We start from the raw sequence: 20,611 nt of genomic DNA on the forward strand, positions 1-20,611 counted from the left end.
ATGGCCGCTGAGCCTGCGCGTCAGGAGCCTGTGCTCCGCAATGGGAGAGGCCACAACAGTGAGAGGCCCGCGTACCGCACCAAAAAAAAAAAAAAAAAAAAAAAACTATAGAGAAAAAAAAGATAAAATACAATCTCCATGATAAATGGTCCAGCTTCCATACTAGAGGATTTAGAATCCACAAAACTAATGAAAAAGCCCATATAGACATGCAGGGTCTATTCTGTTCTATATTTTATCTGAAGGTAATGTGCAGAGAACATCCTTTTCAAATGAGGCTGGTCTCCCTTCTATTCCCTCCTGTGCAATGTCCTTCCTGTGGAGATGCCAAAATGCATGCTGAATCCATCCACCCCTCTCAATTTCCACTGCCATCCCCCTAGTCTGAGCCACCATCATCTCTCCCCTGGTCTAGTGCCACAGTCTCCTGACTGGTCCCCCCACTTATAGTCTGGCCCCTCTGTAAGCCACGCTGCACACGGCAGTCAGATCAACCTAGGGATATTTGGAGGTGAGGTAAATAACTCATGTTTCATTTTCTTTTTTTTTAAATTTATTTTTATTTATTTATTTATTTTGCTGTGCCAGGTCTTAGTTGTGGCACGTGGCATCTTCATTGCTGCGTGTGGGATCTGTAGTTGAGGCAAGCGAACTCTTAGTTGTGGCCTGGGGGATCTAGTTCCCTGACCAGGGATCAAACCCGGGCCCCCTGCATTGGAAGCGTGGAGTCTTAGCCACTGGACCACCAGGGAAGTCCCTCATGCTTCATTTTCAACTTTTCATTTTGGAAGTACAGACAATGAAAAAAGTAGCAAAATAGCACAAAGAATTCTCATATACCTTTCACTCAGATTCTCCAAATGTTAACATCTTCCATAACCACAGTACAATATTATAAATCAGGAAATGAACATCCATACAACACTATAACCTAATCAACAGACTATTTGATTTTCTCCAATTGCCCCAACAATGTCCTTTTTCTAGTCTAGGATCACACCTGTCTCCTTCAGCTCCTTTAATCTGGCATAGTTCACTAGTCTTTTTTTTTTTTTTTTTTTTTTGGTTTTTCATTACCATGACACTTTTGAAAAATACTGACTGGTTTCAATTTTGGGTTTGTCTGATGGTTCCTCGTGACTCAATTTAGATTATTTGTTTTGGCAAGAATACTACAGATGTGATGTTGTGTCCTTCTCAGTGCATCCTACCAAGAGGCACATGGTATCAGTTTGTTCCACGACTATTGATCTTAACTCTGATCATTTGGTTAATGTGGTGTCTGCCAGGTTTCTCCCCAGTGAAGTTACTATTTTGCCCTTTGTAACAAATAAGCATTTTGTGGGGAGATACTTTGAGACTATAAACATGTATACTGTTTTTCATCATACTTTTGTCCATTTTGTGGAGAAAAGGGAACCCTCTTGTGCTGTTGAGTGGGATTGTAAACTGGTGCAGCCACTATGGAAACAGTATGGAGGTGCCTAAAAACTTAAAAATAGAACTGCCACATGATCCAGCAATTTCACTTCTGGGTGTTTATGTGAAGAAAACAAAAACTCTAATTTGAAAAGATATATGCACGCCCATGTTCATTGCAGCATTTACAATAGCCAAGATATGGAAGCAGGGCTTCCCTGGTGGCGCGGTGGTTGAGAGTCCACCTGCCGATGCAGGGGACATGGGTTCGCGCCCCGGTCCAGGAAGATCCCACATGCCGCGGAGCGGCTAGGCCCGTGAGCCATGGCCGCTGAGCCTGTGCGTCCGGATCCTGTGCGTCCGGATCCTGTGCTCCGCAATGGGAGAGGCCACAACAGTGAGAGGCCCGCGTACCGTGAAAAAAAAAAAAAAAAGATATGGAAGCAATCTAAGTGTCCATCGACAGATGAATGGATAAAGAAGATGGGGTGTATACAAAAACAGACACACACACACACACACACACACACACACACACACACTGGAGTATTACTCAGCCATAAAAAAGAATGAAGTTCTGCCATTTGCAGCAACGTGGATGGACCTAGAGAATATTATGTTAAGTGAAATAAATCTGACAGAGAAAGACAAATACTGTATGATCTCACTTACATGTAGAATGTAACAAACAAAACAAAAACAGACTCACAGATACAGAAAACAAACAGGTAGTTACCAAAGGGGAGGAGGGTGGTGGGAGCAAAATAGGAGACGGGAATAAAGAGGAACAAGCCTCCGGTTATAAAGTAAATAAGTCACAGGGATGTAATATACAGCATAAGGAATATGGCCCATAATATGTAATAACTTTGTACGGGGACAGATAGTTACCAGACTTATCACGGTGATCATTTCATAATGTATGCAAATGTCAAGTCACTCTACGGTACAACTGAAACTAACATAATATTGCATGTCAACTATATTTCAATTTAAAAAAAGAATTCCAATCTTGTAAGTAACTTAGAGTCATCTGAAATTGGGAACACTGGCACATGCTCATAAATCTCAGAAGAGAATGAAGTTTATAAATTACAACATCAATTTATTAATTTAACTGTTAAGTGGGCACTCTTTCCCCACAGGCTTGCCTACTAAGACAGTTTTCTGGTGAGCCTAGAACAGGGATCCACAAACTTTTCCTTTTAAAGGGCCAGCTAGTAAATTTTTTTGATTTTGTGGGTCATATACTCACATCTGTCACAATTACTCAACTCTGCCACTGCGGGGCAAAAGCAATGATAGACAATAAGTAAACAAAGAAGTATGGCTGTGTTGCAATAAGACTTTATTTACAACAATAGACGTCAGGGTTTCTAGAGCCCTGGCCTAAAATAAGAATAAGAGGAGTAGTAGTTACATGATTCAAATGCTTGATCACATCAGGCTTTTGTAGCCTGATGTGTCCATCAATGGAGGAGATAAACCTGTCTCCGCTATCAGATTAGACACACTGCTTAGCTGGACACTGCCAATGTTTGCCTCTCTAGTCCTCCTTTTTAAATGCCAGCCACACTTCAAAAATCCCACCCCATCCTAAAGCCTTGAGTATAAGAAAGCTCTACTTACCAGTAAAACTCTCAGGGAAATGCCAGCAGCCTCAGTTTACATTCTGCAGCTATTTCACGGAGAAAACCTTGATCCTTTGTTACCTTCGGGGTGGGGCGGGGGGAAGAGCACCCTCCATTCTTACTTGTGTTCCCCTGGAAAAAAAGTGACAGATTTGGCAATATTAATACTTATAAGAGGCACTAGTGTGTAAGCTCCATGAAGAGAGAGATTACTTTTTAAATTAGAAAGAATCGCTTATTTTTACAAAAGCAGTGTATGTTTGTTCATTGTGGAAAATTAGAAAACAAAAATTAATAGAAACATTACATTTCTACCACCCAGAAATTACCACTGTTAACAGCTTAGTATATATCCTTCCAGATCTTTTTCTAAGTATATATAATATGTATATGTACTTCCTACCAAAATGAGGTAATGCATGTGCATAATGCTTTTTCTCAACTAACGACCTCCACCATTCCACGTTAAGAAGTTTTCATCTCATCTAAGACCCATCCATATTCATATCCGCTTACTTTTCCCCAAAATGTCCTATAAAGCTAGTCTGTTCAAATTAAGATCCAACCTCAGACCACACATTGCAAGCTAAGTCTCTTTTCATTTAGAACAGTATCCTTTTTTCAGGACAGGAATTTTGTTTCCCAATGTATCCTCAATGCCTTTAACAGTTCTCGGTACACAGGAGTAGATCAAATATTTGCGTAATTAAGTAATTAATAAAAGGCTTAGGAGATGGGGGGCTTTCGCCCTCGAGCTTATCTCAACCACCCATACCCTTTATCTTCACTTTATAGATAATAAAAATCAAGGCCAGAGAAGTAAAGGGACTTCCCAAGGTCACCCAGCAAGTACATGGCAATTTCTCGGTTTCTTCTGTTAAACCAGGAGTTGGCAAACTTTTTCTGTGAAGGTCAGATAGTAAATATTTTAGGCTATATGGGCCAAGAAGCAAAATCGAGGATATTATGTAGGTACTTATATAGTGACAGAAAAAAAATTCCATAAATTCTTTACTGATGAAACTCAAAATATAATAATAATTGATTATACGGTTTTGTAATACAGGTCTACTAATGAAAAAATGGAATTGAAGAATAATATTTTGTTTTATTGCGGTTGAAACTTAGTGTTCCCTATCATCAAACTGATTGTAAATGTTCATCTGAAAAAACATTCTTAGCTGCCAGGTCATAGTGTGCCAACCTCTGTCCTATACTATGCTGCTTGTCTGTGATTTGGCTTTTTCTTTGAAAGTTTGAATGAAAATAACATTCTTCCTGATTGACGGTTGTAACTGGGTTCTGGCTTATTGAAGTTATATGGTATGAAAATACCAATGAGGAAAACAACTCCTTGGCTGCTCCTTTAAAATGTATATCTTGTCTTACTTCCGTTACTCTGGTACCTAACTGTTGGTAATGACTGTCTTCTTTCATTTAAATGGTAAGGTAGGTTGCACTGACTGTGGCTTTCACGATTAACCATGTGATAATATTAAATGGGGCTGGGACTTCCCTGGTGGCGCAGTGGTTAAGAAACCGCTTGCTGGGCTTCCCTGGTGGCGCAGTGGTTGAGAGTCCGCCTGCCGATGCAGGGGACACGGGTTCGTGCCCCAGTCCGGGAAGATCCCACATGCTGCGGAGCGGCTGGGCCCGTGAGCCATGGCTGCTGAGCCTGCACGTCCAGAGCCTGTGCTCCGCAACGGGAGAGGCCACAACAGTGAGAGGCCCGCGTACTGCAAAAAAAAAAAAAAAAAAAAAAGAATCCGCCTGCCAATGCAGGGGACACGGGTTCGAGCCCTGGTCCGGGAGGATCCCACATGCCACGGAGCAGCTAAGCCCCTGCGCCACAACTACTGAGCCTGCACTCTAGAGCCAGTGAGCCACAACTGCTGAGCCCGCGTGCCACAACTACTGAAGCCTGCGCGCCTAGAGCCCATGCTCCGCAACAAGAGAAGCCACTGCAGTGAGAAGCCCGTGCACTGCAACGAAGAGCAGCCCCCGCTCGCTGCAACCGGAGAAAGCCTGCGCGCAGCAACGAAGACCCAGTGCAGCCAAAAATCGATAAATACATAAATAAATAAATAAAAATATTAAATGGGTCTGACTGAGAAATCGCTGCAAGTGAGGATGGTGATTGTTTGGCCTATGTCAAGGCTGATAATTTTTCTTCTAAAATAAAAATATGCTATGCTATTTAAAGATATAGAGGTAAATATCCAAAGAGTTAAAAGAACAGAAACTATTGGTTTGGGGGAAGCAGGGAATGGGGAGGAAAGCTGGGGACTCCTCTTTTTAAAAATAGCCAACCTTGTAGAAGTATTTGACTTTTTAAAACTATGTACATGTGTAATTTTGATAAAAATACACAAAAGAAAACCAAGGCACATTAAAGCACCTTCTAGAAAAGGCTTTTTTAATACCTTCCTGTACACAAAAACAAACTCAAAATGGCTTAAAGGCTTAAATATAAGATATGACACCACAAACTCCTAGAAGAGAACATAGGCAAAACATTTTCTGACATAAATCATAGCAATATTTTCATAATTCAGTCTCCCAAGGCAAAAGACATAAAAGCAAAAATAAACAAATGGGATCTAATCAAACTTACAAGCTTCTGCACAGCAAAGGAAACCATAACAAAACAAAAAAGACAATCTACGGACTGGGAGAAAATATTTGCAAACAAAGGATTAATTTCCAAAATACACAAACAGCTCATACAACTCAGTATCAAAAAAACAAACAACCCAATCAAAAAAATGGGCAGAAGACCTAAATGGACATTTCTCCAAAGAAGACATACAGATGGCCAACAGGCACATGAAAAGATGCTCCACATCGCTAATTGTCAGAGAAACACAAATCAAAACTACAAAGAGCTATCACCTCACACCGGTCAGAATGGCCATCATCAAAAAATCTACAAATAATAAATGCTGGAGAGGGTGTGGAGAAAAGGGAAGCCTCTTGCACTGTTGGTGGGAATGTAAATTGGTGCAGCCACTATGGAAAACAGTCTGGAGGTTCCTTTAAAAACTAAAACTAGATTTACCATATGATCCAGCAATCCCACTCCCGGGCATATATCTGGAAAAAAACATAATTCGAAAAGATACATGCACGTCAATGTTTATAGTAGCACTATTTACAATAGACAATAGCCAAGAAATGGAAGCAACCTAAATGTCCACCGACAGATGAATGGATAAAGAAGATGTGGTACATATATACAATGGAATATTACTCAGCCATAAGAAAGAATGAAACATTGCCATTTGCAGCAACGTGAATGGACCTAGAGAATACCATACTAAGTGAAGTAAGTCAAACAGAGAAAGACAAATATTACATGATATCAAATATATGAAATCTAAAAACAATGATACAAATGATACAAAACAGAAACAGACTCACAGACATAGAAAACAAGCTTATGGTTACCAAAGGGGAAAGTGGGGGGAGGGGTAAATTAGGAATATGGCATTAACAGATACCTACTACTACCTATAAAATAAATAAACAATAAGGACTTACTGTATAGAGCAGGGAACTATATTCAGTATCTTGTAATAACCTATATTGGAAAAGAATTTGAAAAATATATAACTGAATCACCTTGCTGTACACCTGAAACTAACATAATATTGTAAATCAACTATACTTCAATTTAGAAAAGAATACTTTCCTCCATCCTCCCCCCTCCAGACTAGGTTAGGTGTCCCTCTTCTCTGCTCCCCATAGCATCCCTTGCTCAGCGCCATCAGAACACTTAACACACTGTACTGTAATTATCTGTTTCTCTACCTGTCTCCCTGAAGGGACTATATATGAGCTCCTTGCAAGGAGGGACCATGTATTATTCATTTGAGCTCCTAGATTAAAATATTAAAATAGGTATCCATTAAAGTGAAGTGAAACTAGCTAAATACCACTCAGTCTGGGCAAATTAACATCACAATGAGATACCAAACAAAAAGACAAAACAAGTGTTGGTGAGTATGTGGAGAAATTGGAACCTTCATACATTTACCGACGGGAATGTTAAATGATACAGCCACTTTAGAAAACAGTCTGGATATTCCTAAAGAAGTTAAACATGCAGTCACCTTATGACCCAGAAATCCCACTCCTAGACCAGGGAACAAGTGAACATGGTCCTTGCCCTTTCCAGTGTAGAGACAGAGAATGAACCCAAGCTTATAGGGCAGTGTGTTAAGTGTTATGACAGAGGTCTGCTAAGGGCACTATGGCAGCACCTGAGCAGGGCAGTGAAATCAAGAGAATTGAAAACATATGTCCTCACAAATGTTCACAATAGGATTACCCATGATAACCAAAAAGTGGAAATAAATGTCCATCAACTGATAGATGGATAAATAAATGCGGTATACCCATTCCATGGAATGTTATTCCGCCATGCACACATATATACAATGGAATATTACTCAGCCATAAAAAGAAACGAAATTGAGCTATTTGTAATGAGGTGGATAGACCTAGAGTCTGTCATACAGAGTGAAGTAAGTCAGAAAGAGAAAGACATATACCGTATACTAACACATATATATGGAATTTAAGAAAAAAAAATGTCATGAAGAACCTAGGGGTAAGACAGGAATAAAGACACAGACCTACTAGAGAATGGACTTGAGGATATGGGGAGGGGGAAGGGTAAGCTGTGATGAGGCGAGAGAGTGTGGCATGGACATATATACACTACCAAGCATAAGACAGATAGCTAGGGGGAGGCAGCCGCATAGCACAGGGAGATCAGCTCGGTGCTTTGTGACCGCCTGGAGGGGTGGGATAGGGAGGGTGGGAGGGAGGGAGATGCAGGAGGTAGGAGATATGGGAACATATGTATATGTATAACTGATTCACTTTGTTATAAAGCAGAAACTAACACACCATTGTAAAGCAATTATACTCCAATAAAGATGTAAAAAAAAAAAGCAATGAGGTACTGATACATGCTACAGCATGGATGAACCTGGAAAACATCATGCTAAGTGAAAGAAGCCATTCACAAAAGACCACATTTTGTAAAATTCCATTCACATGAACTGTTCAGAAAAAGCAACTATAGAGACACAGGGCAGTTACATGGTTGCTTAGGACTAGAGGTAGGAGGAGAGATTAACTACAAAGAGTCTTTTGGGAATTTGGGGAGGGGTGATAAAAATGCTCTACAACTGGATTCTGGTGATGGTTACACAACTCCATAAGTTTAGTAAAAACAAGTGTACATGTAAAATGATTGAATTTAGTGGTATGCAAAGCATAAAGGCTCTTTTTTTAAAAATATCCCTCAATCTATTATTTAGTTTCTCTCTAAATTAACTTTTTTCCTCCATGACACGACCTGGTAAGAACTGTGGTAAATGAAGTTTCTGAGGCATTTTTGTCAGTTGGGGTTTGGGGCTGTGCTGACAGAAACATCAAAGTCAGCCTCTCTGAATATTGCGTGATGAGGTGTACAATGCGTTTCCGGTTGGGTGATCCCAGTGTGTAATCTGGACAATCCGTGGTCTGCCAGTTTAAGTGTGAGTGCGCCAGGCCCCTACTCCAAGCAATAAACTGTAGTCAGGTAACAAATTCACTTCTTACAGCTCTCAAGCCTTGTTCACAACCAGGTGAATTGTTCTATTACAGCATATCTGTGAAAATGTTAGTGGTTTTTGTGTGTTTGGGGTTTTTTTTGGCAATTTGGTCAGTGCTTACTAGGCAAGGATGTCCTGCCAGAACAGCTGATAGATACTAACTCCACCCCTCCAGACCCGCCCCCTGGGATACTCCAGAGGAAAGCACACCTATCTAAGGGCGATGGGGGAGGTGCCAGGGGATGGAACAGCACCTCTCCGAGCTAGGGGAAAGGCTGGGACCGAGTCCCTCCTTCTTTGCGTTGCGGAATGGGCAAAAACTGCCACAAAGTAAGGGTGAGGTGTCTCCTCCCAGGGCCTCCTGGTGCCCGGGGAACTCACGCGTCTTCTTGCAGGGTCGCCAGGAGGTTACAGTTAACTGCGCCCAGACCTCAGTCGCTTTCGCCGCTACGGTCCCACCGTGTGGTCCGCGCACAGCGAAAGAAGGCGATGGAGGAAGACAAGCAGCCTGAGCAGGCTTGCAGCCGTCCGGAATTCCAAGCCGCGGTCCCCTACGCCCCAGCGCTCGGCTCCCTGACCACGTGACCGCCACCCCTCCCCGCACGCGCGATTATGTCTTGGCGCCCCCTGGTAGCCGGAAGCGGGCAAAACCGGCGCTGTTATCACCAGCTGGTCGGAGCATGCGTGGACTGGCGAGTGGCTTCCGGTCCGCGGGGCAGCCCAAGCAGAGGCGGAGGCATCTGCGGCGGAAGTGGCCGTGCCGCTGGCCCAGGGCGAAGCCGCGATTCCGAGGGGAGCTGACCCAGATCCAAAGTGGAGTAGGTGGAGGCGGCCTCCACCCCCTCCTCCTTTCTCCCCAAAGGGAGAAGAGCCGCAAAGAGGACAGAATGGTCAAATAATTATCTCGAACCTGGATGCCAGCTCCCTTCTGCAAAAACGGAACAGAATAAGGCAGCTTTGTTGATGATGGTTTTTGTTGACGTTCCGAAAAAATGCATTTGTAGCCGCATCGATATGAGCTAATTATTACCTCCCTGAGCCTCAGTTTCCTCCTCTTATAAAATAGGGATAATAATAGTACCAACTTCACAAGGTGTTTGTGAGGATTAAATAAAATAATCCACCCAAAGGGTTTACCAGACTGTTAAAGCTAGCTATTTAGTTGTTTCTCAGGATAAGAGTAGGTATTATCTTTCCTCGAGATTCAGAGAAACGAAAGGATTTTGACACTACCAAATAAACGTATACCTAAGGTGAATTATTCATAAAAATGTTTTGTATATGAGGAAACAGTCCATCCGTACACTCAGCCTGGACACAGAAACAAAAGCATGCCATACTATGTACATAAATGTGTCTTGCTAGTCCACTGTCTTCGTTGGCATTACTTTTCCAGGACTCCTCTGTCCAGGCAAATAGTTTCTTCACTACATCAACGTCCCCAAAGATCCATCAACTCTTCAATGGAAAGCAGCAACAGTTTGCTCTCTGAAATTCTTTAAGTCCCTCTCCTCAAAATCCTCCCCTTGCAGCTTCCACCAGTCCCAGACTGTTGGTCATGAGCCTTACCCAATCCTAATCAAGCCCCAGAGTTGAAAGACCTTCTGCCTTAAACCATGCTTTCATTTCTCAATAAATTCTGCCCTTTCTTTCCTCCCTGAAACACTGGCAAAGCTTTGTGAGGTGAGGGTTCTCCCTTACAGAGGTAAGTGATAAATTCAGCATTGTCATATCAACAGGTGCATTGGTGATATTTGGGGAGCCAGCACTTGACGGTTTTGAAGTCCCCACTGACATCCAGTGCCCCTGAGACCTCAGCACCACAGCTCAAGACCTTCAGCTTGGAAACAGCATGCTCCTCCCGCCTCTTGGACCTCCAGCTTGGGGCTCTCTGACCACAATGGTAAGGTACGTAGGTTTCACATTGGTTAGAGCTCTGATCCCTTGGAGCTCCCAGTTGCTGAGGATACTAGTCCTGCAGCCTGCACATGACCCCCTGTGAGAAGCCTGACCCCGCGGATTATAGGGCCCTCCTCTGTGTTCTGACTGTCCCCTGGCTCACCCCTGCCGTGGCTCTCACCACTCTTGTTTTATTCTGATGAGCTACTGCACTTAATAGTAAGCCAAGTGGGGCAGAGGATCCCTGCATTGTAATTGTGAGGTCAGCCTGTGATGTGGCTGGGGCCTGGGTGATTTTATGATAATGTCTTCCTCTACATCCACCACGCTCACCCACCATCCTCTAGCTGAGCTTCAGTTCTCTCCTTTCATTCGTATCTTCTAATGGTAAAAAGAGTTTTATCATTTTCTTTTCCTAAGCCTTTCAGATTTTACATTAACGTCCCTCATTTTATTTTCAGAAACGTTTCCACCAATTCTTTTGCTTTGTCTATGAAAATAATCATACTTACTACAATTAATGATCATTATTTGTCAGCCAGTAACAGCACAGTGTTTATTTCTTGTATTTGGCGGGGGGGTGTTTTTATATTTGCTCAGGCTTTACCACCCCCTTACTTCTCTTTTTGCCAATCTTTATTTTCTACTTTTGAAATTATTGCACTTATTAACAGAAAAAGAACAAAATTTACTCAATAAATTGCACATATATCTACACTCACAAAGTTAGAAAAAGGATTTAAAAGAAATATGCCACAATGTTCAGTATTCACCTATGGTTTATTTTTTCTTCCTGTATACTTTTATGGCTATTTAAATATTAACCATGTAAAATATTTTGTATAGTTTTGTGACATTCTAAATACTTTTATAACAACTCTAAAATTATTTGGCGAATAAAATAGTTTTACCAAGCATTCTGGCAGACAGAAAAGGAAAAAGTTTATGTGTCATTTCTTGAGTTTCAGAGATCAGTGATACTGAAGACATTCTATTTTCAATTATGTTTCCCTGAGCTAAATTAGATCTTGGTCCATTCAGGATATTTAAAATCAACCTCCATCATGTTCCCTCTAGTAAAATTTAAGTTCTTTTACTTACAGATTTTCAAACAGCTTTAACCTGTGCTTGATGAACAGGAAATTGATCAGATGTTCATATCTGCCTGGTACCCCTGCCCCAATAACTGATCTTCCACTGTGATACAGTTTTTCTCATTAATGTCAACACTTCTACTTCAGATATATGATGGAAAGTTCATAGGCTTTGGTGCCAGACTTACCATCTGTTTACTGGCATATAACACCTTAATCCTGTTGCTGTCTCTTGCTGAGACCCATTTATCGCCTCTAAAATGGGGTTAATAATTCTTACTATATTATTGACATGTTCAACACATAGCGAATGAAAATAATATTCATTATTTTACTCTTTTTTTACATCTTAGGTTATTTATTTATTATGCATGCAAGTCTTACATATTTTTATTGAAGTATAGTTGATTTACAATATTGTGTTAGTTTCAAGTGTACAGCAAAGTGACTCAGTTATATATATATTTTTTCCGATTATTTTCCATTATAGGTTATCACAAGATATTGACTATAGTTCCCTGTGTTACACAGTAAATCCTTGTTGCTTATCTATTTTATGTATAGTAGTTTGTATCTGTTGATCCCATACTCCTAATTTATTCCTCCCCCCTCCCTTTCCCCTTTGGTAACCATAAGTTTGTTTTTATGTCGGTGAGTCTGTTTCCATTTTGTAAATAAGTACTATTTGTACTATTTTTTAGATTCCACATATAAGTGATATCGTGTAGTATTTGTCTTTGTCTGACCTCACTTCGTATGATATTCTCTAGGTCCATCCATGTTGCTGCAAATGGCAATATTTCATCTGTTTTTATGGCTGAGTAATATCCCATTGTATGTGTATATATATATACCACATCTTCTTAAATCAGTCATCTGTTGATGGGCACTTGGGTTGTTTCCATGTCTTGACTATTGTAAACAGCGCTACTATAAACACTGGGGTGCATGTATCTTTTTGAATTCGAGTTTTCCTCTTTTCTGGATACATGCCCAGGAGTGGGATTGCTGGATCATATGGTAGCTCTATTTTTAGTTTCTTAAGGAACCTCCATACTGTTTTCCATAGTGGCTGTACCACATAATTATTATTCTTAATTATCCTTTAATAAAAGGGAAAGAGCAAACACTACCCAAAACATTCATATTTTACAGGGCAGTTATCTTTAATATTTACAAATGCACATGGAGTGATTGGGACTTTGAAACACCTAAACCTAAGGTCTGATGATGTGACATGTATGTAGCCACAAAGAAACCCATCTCTCATTTTCTGCCATGCTAGGAGTGAATGGTCCAACTAATAAGTGACAACCTGGGAGAGTGAGAAACAAGCAATTGATCTAGAAAGTCTCCCAGGTTTCTGATCTCAACTAGATGGATGGTGGTTCAGCAGTGTACACTGTTCTCTCCTTGACTGACTCCCCTCCAGTAAAATTTGTTCCAGGAAAGGAGCAATAACAAAGGTTGCCATTCGCTGAGTACCTACTGTGTGACAGGCACTTCATTCATTCTAGCCACAAACATTTATTGAGATCCAGCTTATGTTCCAGGCAGTGTTCTAGGGGCTGAGGATACACCAGTGAACTAAGCAGACTAAAATGTTTATAGTCTAGTGGGGAGAGGCGGGAATAAACAATTAACATAATAAATCAGTAAATTATGCAGTATGCTAGAAGAGAGGCATGTGATGGACAAACAGCAGGGAAAGGGAAATGAGAATGCTGGTCCAGGTGCGCAGTTCTATTTATTTTTTTTAATTGAAGTATAGTTGATTTACAGTGTTGTGTTAATTTCTGCTGTACAGCAAAGTGATTCAGTTATACATATTTATATATACATTCTTTTTTATATTCTTTTTCATATGGTTTATCACAGGATACTAAATATAGTTCCCTGGGCTATACATTAGGACCTTGTTTTTGATCCATTCCTTATATAATAGCTTACATCTTCTAACCCCAACCTCCCACTCCATCCCTCCCCAAACACCTCCCTCTTGGCAACCATCAGTCTGTTCTCTATGTCCATGCATCTCTTTCTGTTTCATAGATCGGTTCATTTGTGTCATATTCAGATTCCACATATAAGTGATATCATATGGTATTTGTCTTTCTCTGTCTGACTTACTTCACTTAGTATGATAATCTCTAGTTGCATCCATGTTGCTTCAAATGGCAATATTTAATTCTTTTTTATGACTGAGTAATATTTCACTGTATATATATACCACATCTTCTTTATCCGTTCATCATCATGTCGATGAACATTTAGGTTGTTTCCATGTCTTGGCTATTGGATTAGAGTTTTGTCTGGATATATGCCCAGGAGTGGGATTGCTGGATCATATGGTAATTCTATTTTTAGTTTTCTGAGGAAGCTTCATACTGTTTTCCATAGTGGCTGTACCAGCTTACATTCCCACCAACAATGTAGGAGGGTTCCCTTTTTGCCACACTCTCCCCAGCATTTGTTATTTGTAGCGTTTTTAATGATGACCATTCTGAGTGGTGTGAGGTGGTACCTCACTGTAGTTTTGACTTGCATTTCTCTAATGATTAGTGATGTTGAGCAGCTTTTCATGTGCCTATTGGCCATTTGTATTTTTTCTTTGGAGAAATGTCTATTTAGGTCTTCTGCCCATTTTTTTGTTTGTTTTTTTGTTTTTGTTGAGTTGTATGAGCTGTTTGTATACTTTGGAAATTAAGCCCTCATCGGTTGCATCATTTGCAAATATTTTTTCCCATTCTGTAGGTTGTCTTTTTGTTTTGCTTATGGTTTCCTTTGCTGTGCAGAGCTTGTAAGTTTGATTAGGTCCCATTTGTTTATTTTTGTTTTTATTTCTATTGCCTTGGGAGACTGACCTAAGGAAACATTGGTACGATTTATGTCAGAGAATGTTTTGCCTATGATCTCTTTTAGGAGTTTTATTTTTTAATTTTTTTAACATCTTTATTGGAGTATAATTGCTTTACAATGGTGTGTTAGTTTCTGCTTTATAACAAAGTGAATCAGTTATACATATACATATGTTCCCATATCTCTTCCCTCTTGCGTCTCCCTCCCTCCCACCCTCCCTATCCCACCCCTCTAGGTGGACACAAAGCACGGAGCTGATTTCCCTGTGCTATGCGGCTGCTTCCCCCTAGCTATCTATTTTACGTTTGGTAGTGTATATATATCCATGCCACTCTCTCACTTTGTCACAGCTTACCCTTCCCCCTCCCCATATCCTCAAGTCCGCTCTCTAGTAGGTCTGTGTCTTTATTCCCGTCTTACCCCTAGGTTCTTCATGACCTTTTTCTTTTTCTTAGATTCCATATATATGCATTAGCATACGATATTTGTTTTTCCCTTTCTGACTTACTTCACTCTGTATGACAGACTCTAGGTCCATCCACCTCACTACAAATCACTCAATTTCGTTTCTTTTTTTGGCTGAGTAATATTCCATTGTATATATGTGCCACATCTTCTTTATCCATTCATCTGTTGATGGACACTTAGGTCATGTCTTATGTAGTCTTTAAGCCATTTTGAGTGTATTTTTGTGTATGATGAGAGGGTGTGTTCTAACTTCATTGATTTACATGTGGCTGTCCAACTTTCCCAACACCACTTGCTGAAGAGACTGTCTTTTTCCCATTGTATATTCTTGCCTTCTTTGTCAAAAGGTTAATTGACTGTAGGTGTGTGGGTTTATTTCTGAGCTCTCTATTCTGTTCCATTGATCCATATGTCTGTTTTTGTGCCAGTACCACAGTGTTTTGATTACTGTAGCTTTGTAGTATTGTCTGAAGTCTGGGAGGGTTATGCCTCCTGCTTTATTCTTTTCCTTCAGGATTGCTTTGGCAATTCTGGGTCTTTTGTGGTTCCATATAAATTTTAGGATTACTTGTCTTACTTCTGTGAAGAATGTCATGGGTAATTTTATAGGGATTGCATTAAATCTGTAGATTGCTTTGGGTAGTATGGCCTTTTTAACAATATTCATTCTTCCAGTCCAAGAGCATGGGATATCTTTCCATTTCTTTGAATCATCTTCAGTTTCCTTTATTAATGTTTTATAGTTCTCAACGTATGTCTTTCACCTCCTTGGTCAGGTTTATTCCTAAGTATTTTATTTTGGGGGGGTGCAGGTGCGCAGTTTTAAATGGGCTGTTCAGGAGGAGGTGCCATTTGAGCAAATACTTGAACATGGTGGGGAGTCAAGGCACAGGGATATCTAGAGGAAGAGTTACAATAGCCAGGGCAAACACGTGTGGTGAGAGTGTGCCTGGATTCTGTACCAAGGTATTGAAAACTTCCTGTGCTCTGCACAGGGGTTATAAGCCTCCTGGGGAGGACAGATAATTAGACAAGCAGTTACAATGCAAAGTACTGCCTAAGCTGTAAGGAATGACCTTTAGTGGAGTCAGAGAAAGCTGTCCCGAAGGAGTGCCAGGGGAGATGATACTAGAAATTTGACAAGAGTTTTGCCAGATGAAGGGGAGGACCAGGCTGATAGACACGGCACATTGGGAGTCACAGATAACACATAAGCCCTGGTGGACTGGTGGTCTTCTAAGCCCCTTTCTAGAGGGACCACTCTTCATTTGTCTGGTTGGGCCCAATGACCTGAAAGCACTCCCAGAGTTTTAAAAGCGTAGCATTCCATTCCAAGTGCGGAGCCTAATTTATTCAGCCAAACTTTACTCGTGGTCTTTCAAGTTGTTTCCAGTTTTCCACTATTACAAAAAAATTAAAAAGCTAGAATAAACATCTTTGTTCATAAGAATTTTTACACTTGTTCAGTTACTTTCTTAGCCTCAATTTCAGGAAGTTAAACTGCTGGATTCAGGGTTTTCACATTCAACCTTTGATACATTTTCCCCTTGGCCTTGTAGAAAGAATGTGTCAATTCTCAGTCCTGCCAGCAGTGTGGGAGAGAGACTCTTGCCCTCGTCCTTACCAACAATTTGTTATTTTTAGTATCTTATCCCAGAAATTGGATATAAAAATAAATATGAGGAGAAGATGGTTTCAGGCTCTGAGATGGAAGTTTCCTAAAATGATAACTTTTTCTGCCTTGTTCAATAAAAGAAATGAGACCAAGGCCATCCTACTATGCTTAGGGTGTGAGTGTGACAATTCAGAAATCCATACCCAGGATGCAGCCAATAGAATGATCAGATGTCTTGTACCTGTTACCTTAGGAATGACTTTACAAAACAGTGGTAAAGACTACAGTCTCTGGGGAGGGGCAAATCTGATGTTCAGTTCCAGCTCCAACTTTTACTAGCTGTCTGATCTTAGGCAAGGTCCTATAACCGTGTGTGCGTCAACATCCTGGTCTGTAAAGTGGGGATGGTGAGTGTGGTACATATCTGAAAGAGCAGTTGTGAGAGGCCATGATAAACTGTGACCTCTGATCTGAGATGAGATGCTGCAGCTGGAGATCCATACACCCTGTCAGGATGCAGTGGGAAACCCAGCCCCACTCCCTGTGCCCCCTTTTATCCTGTCCCTGAGATCCCTGGTAGTGACAGGATTGGCGGGTTACCTGGATCGTAAAGAACTCCTCAGACCTCAGTCATGTCTCCTTCCAGCCACGCACTGGGGAGCCTGTGTGACCCTCTGGGATCAGCTCCCCTGACCCCTAGCTCCCATCTGCTGCTCAGGGGAGTTGTTTGAGTGGGGGAAGACTTGGCTGGTCTTGACCTGTCTGAAAGGATAGGAGTGCCTCTGACATGTGGGGGAAGGAGACCTCCTCTGGGGACACCAAAAGTAGGAGAAATCCACCTCGGCGTTCAGTAAGTGTTCCCTTATCACCCCATCATCAATCATCATTACCACCATCATCACCATCACTAAAACACTCAGGCATTTCTGAATCCACTCTTGTACCTGTCAGGGGCCAGGTTCGGCGTAGCTCCTGGAGCCCAACTGTCATGGTGTCAGATTAACACTGAATCAGCACTGCCTGCGTAGCATGGACTGCATTTAATTTTCCCCGTCCTTCCTTCTGTAGCAGAATAATGCATTCTAGCCGAGTAATAATAGCTACCATTTCTTGAGAGCCTACAATGGACCAGCCCTATGCCAATCACTCATACACTGGGCACCTGGGGAAGACAGGTCTTATTATCCTGAATTTACAAACCTCAGTTTCCTCATACTTCATATGCAGATAATAACACCTACATCGTAGGGTGCTGTGAACGCAGGAGAGCTAAGACGTGTAAGAAGCATAGCCTTCTCACCTGGGAGAGTGACCTCTGGCTCCACCACTAACTAGCTGTGTGCCCCTAGGCAAGTTTCTTAACTTTGCAGAGTGTTTCCTCATCTGAAACATGTGCTAATAGTAATACCTATTTTATGGAGTTGATATGAGGCTTAAAGGAGCTAATGTGTTGAAAGGACTTGGTACAGGGTGCCTGGTACTCAATAAGCTCTTAATAAATCACAGTTGTAATGATTTTGATTACTATTATGGAAGGATCAGGAAGAAGAAGAAGATTCAGCAAAGGAGACTCAGAACTGGGCACCAAGAAGGTCAGGGAGGGGGGAACCGTGAGAGAGGGGTCTCATGGAAACCAAGGGAAAAGAGTGCCAGGAAGGAGAGAGACATAATGCAGAAGGGTACTCGGAGGCCAGTTTCTTCTGACAAGACAAAAGGGTGATTTTCATCTCCTAGCGACCAATGAGAAATGAAGGCAGAAAGGAAGAAAAGAAGCCTATAGTTTGAAGTGAAGTCTTTTTAAGGCTAACCCCATTAGTCCGATCTGAATGCCCAGGTCTTGGTTCCATGTCTCCTAATTAGTGAGAATACATATTTCTTGAGTAAAGGAAAAGCCAGTGTCACACAAAGTGAAAAAAGAAATGTCAGATTACATCAGGTTGGTGAAATAAAAATTTAGACAATCTCAAGTTCATACAATAGAGAGGAGGATGGAGGAGGGAAGAAAAGGGGGGTGAATCACAGAACAAATTTTCAAGGCAGTGGTCTATACTGAACTCGCAAGCTAACTCCAGTGAAAAAGAGGGTAGTGATACGGGCAGAATTTATTTATCTATCATTTCAGGTTTCTCTTCTACCTGGTGCCAGAAAGAAATTATGGCAACATAAAGTGGGTCTTTGGGCAAATATTCAACACGTATTTATAAAGTAAAATTAAGACGAGCAGAAAGGGAGAGGTATGAGGAATTAAGGGTTAAAAATCTATGTGAGCTGGGAAATGGTGGTGGTCCCTGTGGCTTTGGGGGCCTGAGTGGAGCTGCCTCTTGCCTGAAGGTGATGGGGGGGGGTCCTCTTTGGCTCTGGAGAGATGGAGGTGGCTACCAAGGTCCCAGAGGTGCCATGGATGGATGCAAGGAGAGGGCCTCTAGAGTCTGCACTCCTGGCCGGTTCTCAGCTAAAGGGTCCGAGGCAGAGAGGCCCTTCCAGTCTCCCTCTGGCCAGGAGGGTTAAGGAGGCTGAGGCTTAAGGCAAACCTGGGATGCTAGGGGTGGGGGAGGAGTAATGGCAGAGCTAGGGAGGCTGAGCCCCCAAACACCTGCACCGAGAGAGAGAGTGTGTGGCGGTGGGGGGGGCGGCTGGGGGTGTCTTTCAAGGCAGGTTCAAGGCGTGGCAGCCCAGGGAAGGCTGCACTGGCTTCTTACAGCACCTGGCATCTCCCCCTCCCTCCCCCCTCAACTGCTAACATAATTAGAAGCCCACTGTCTCTCCCTGGGCGCCTCAAGCTGTGCCATTCCTGGTACACACAGCCCAGAGTTCTGTATGAAACCCTGGAGTCTGTGATTCCCACCGGGCTTCCTGTCCCTGTCAGGTTCCATGTGAGTGTCCCTGGTCATCGGGCCCTCAGCCGCTCTCCTCTTGCTCTGTGCTTAGCCCCTGACACACCATCTCCCGCTGCTGCGAGCGCTGTCCTCTCGGCTCTGTGGAGCACCGATTTCCTGCAGGACAGCTGCTTCAGGTCCCCAAGTGTGCGCGTTCGTTTCGCTCCGCCCCCTGGCTTAAATGCAGTCATCCCCCTCCACCACCCACCCCCAGCCCTGTCCTGCTCACAGAGGTAGGAACTTATACACCTACAAGAAACATAGGGATCCTCAGGGTCTGAGGTCAGATACGTCCTCTTTTACCACCCTCCGATATGAGATCAGGAGAGGGGACAGGGCAGGTTCCTGGGAAGGTTCTCCGCCCCCCCCAACCCCATCCCGCCTCTCCAGGCCATGAATGCCCACCACTCCACTAAAATAACATGGAGGGCTCCCAGGATTTCTGATCCCCATGTTCCTTCATGCGTCCTGGCAACTATATTGCTTTTCGCTCCTCCCCAGCTATTCTCAGTTCCTGGGGTGAGTGGGGTTGGGCTTGGAGTCCTCGGGCTGCACGTGTCCTCTAACATGTAGCTTCAGGGCTTCCAGGCTGAGGCTCAGGGCGCTGTGAGGAGCTGAGCCTCCTGGTGCTGGGCTCCCTTTCCTTAACTGGGGAGTGGGAAGAGGGCCATGTCAGCCCCCAGGAGAGATTCCCGGTTGTGACCAGGATGCGGTGAAGCAGCGGCAGCAGCGATCTCAGAAGTCCACCCAGAGGAGGGAGGGATGCCCCTCCCCAAAGTGGTCAGGAACGGAGCCGCTGGGATCCTCATTTTGGGCTATTCAGCACCAGACTCCCCCGCTGTCAGAATCCTCTGGATACATTAGAGAAGAAAGCATTAGCGTGTCGTCAGCTAGTGGGTGCCATAGTTTGGCTCTGTGACCTAAGGGACAGGTCAGTTGTGATAAAGGGGCTCTGTCCATTTACCTCTGGGGAATATGTCAGCCCATTTCTTCTTCCTTTTGCCCCATCTGCAAAGGGAAGTTAATAAAAACCCCACCTCAGGGTATAACCCCACCGTTTATAGCTTTTTACTATATTTTTCTTATTCCTTTTTCCTTTACTTCTTCCTAAAATAATATCAGAGACATTAAGATAGATGCTGAT

At 42.5% G+C, this 20,611-nt stretch overlaps 1 long non-coding RNA gene across 1 annotated transcript in view; it reads right to left on the bottom strand.

Annotated features, from left to right (window-relative positions):
• The window catches only part of LOC111169046 (uncharacterized), a 65,484-nt gene extending 56,168 nt beyond the window's left edge, over positions 1 to 9,316 (bottom strand). The window contains exons 1-2 of the long non-coding RNA XR_002643139.2: positions 9,038 to 9,316; positions 3,049 to 3,182 (exon numbers count right to left, since the gene is read on the bottom strand). This is a non-coding gene — a long non-coding RNA (uncharacterized LOC111169046). The remainder of the gene's footprint in view (positions 1 to 3,048; positions 3,183 to 9,037) is intronic.
• Between the last annotated feature and the right edge of the window lie 11,295 nt (positions 9,317 to 20,611).

Source organism: Delphinapterus leucas, chromosome X (genome assembly GCF_059928025.1).
Source record: "Delphinapterus leucas isolate spDelLeu-1000000601 "Yukka" chromosome X, BTC_Dleu_Yukka2, whole genome shotgun sequence".
NCBI lineage: Eukaryota > Metazoa > Chordata > Mammalia > Artiodactyla > Monodontidae > Delphinapterus > Delphinapterus leucas.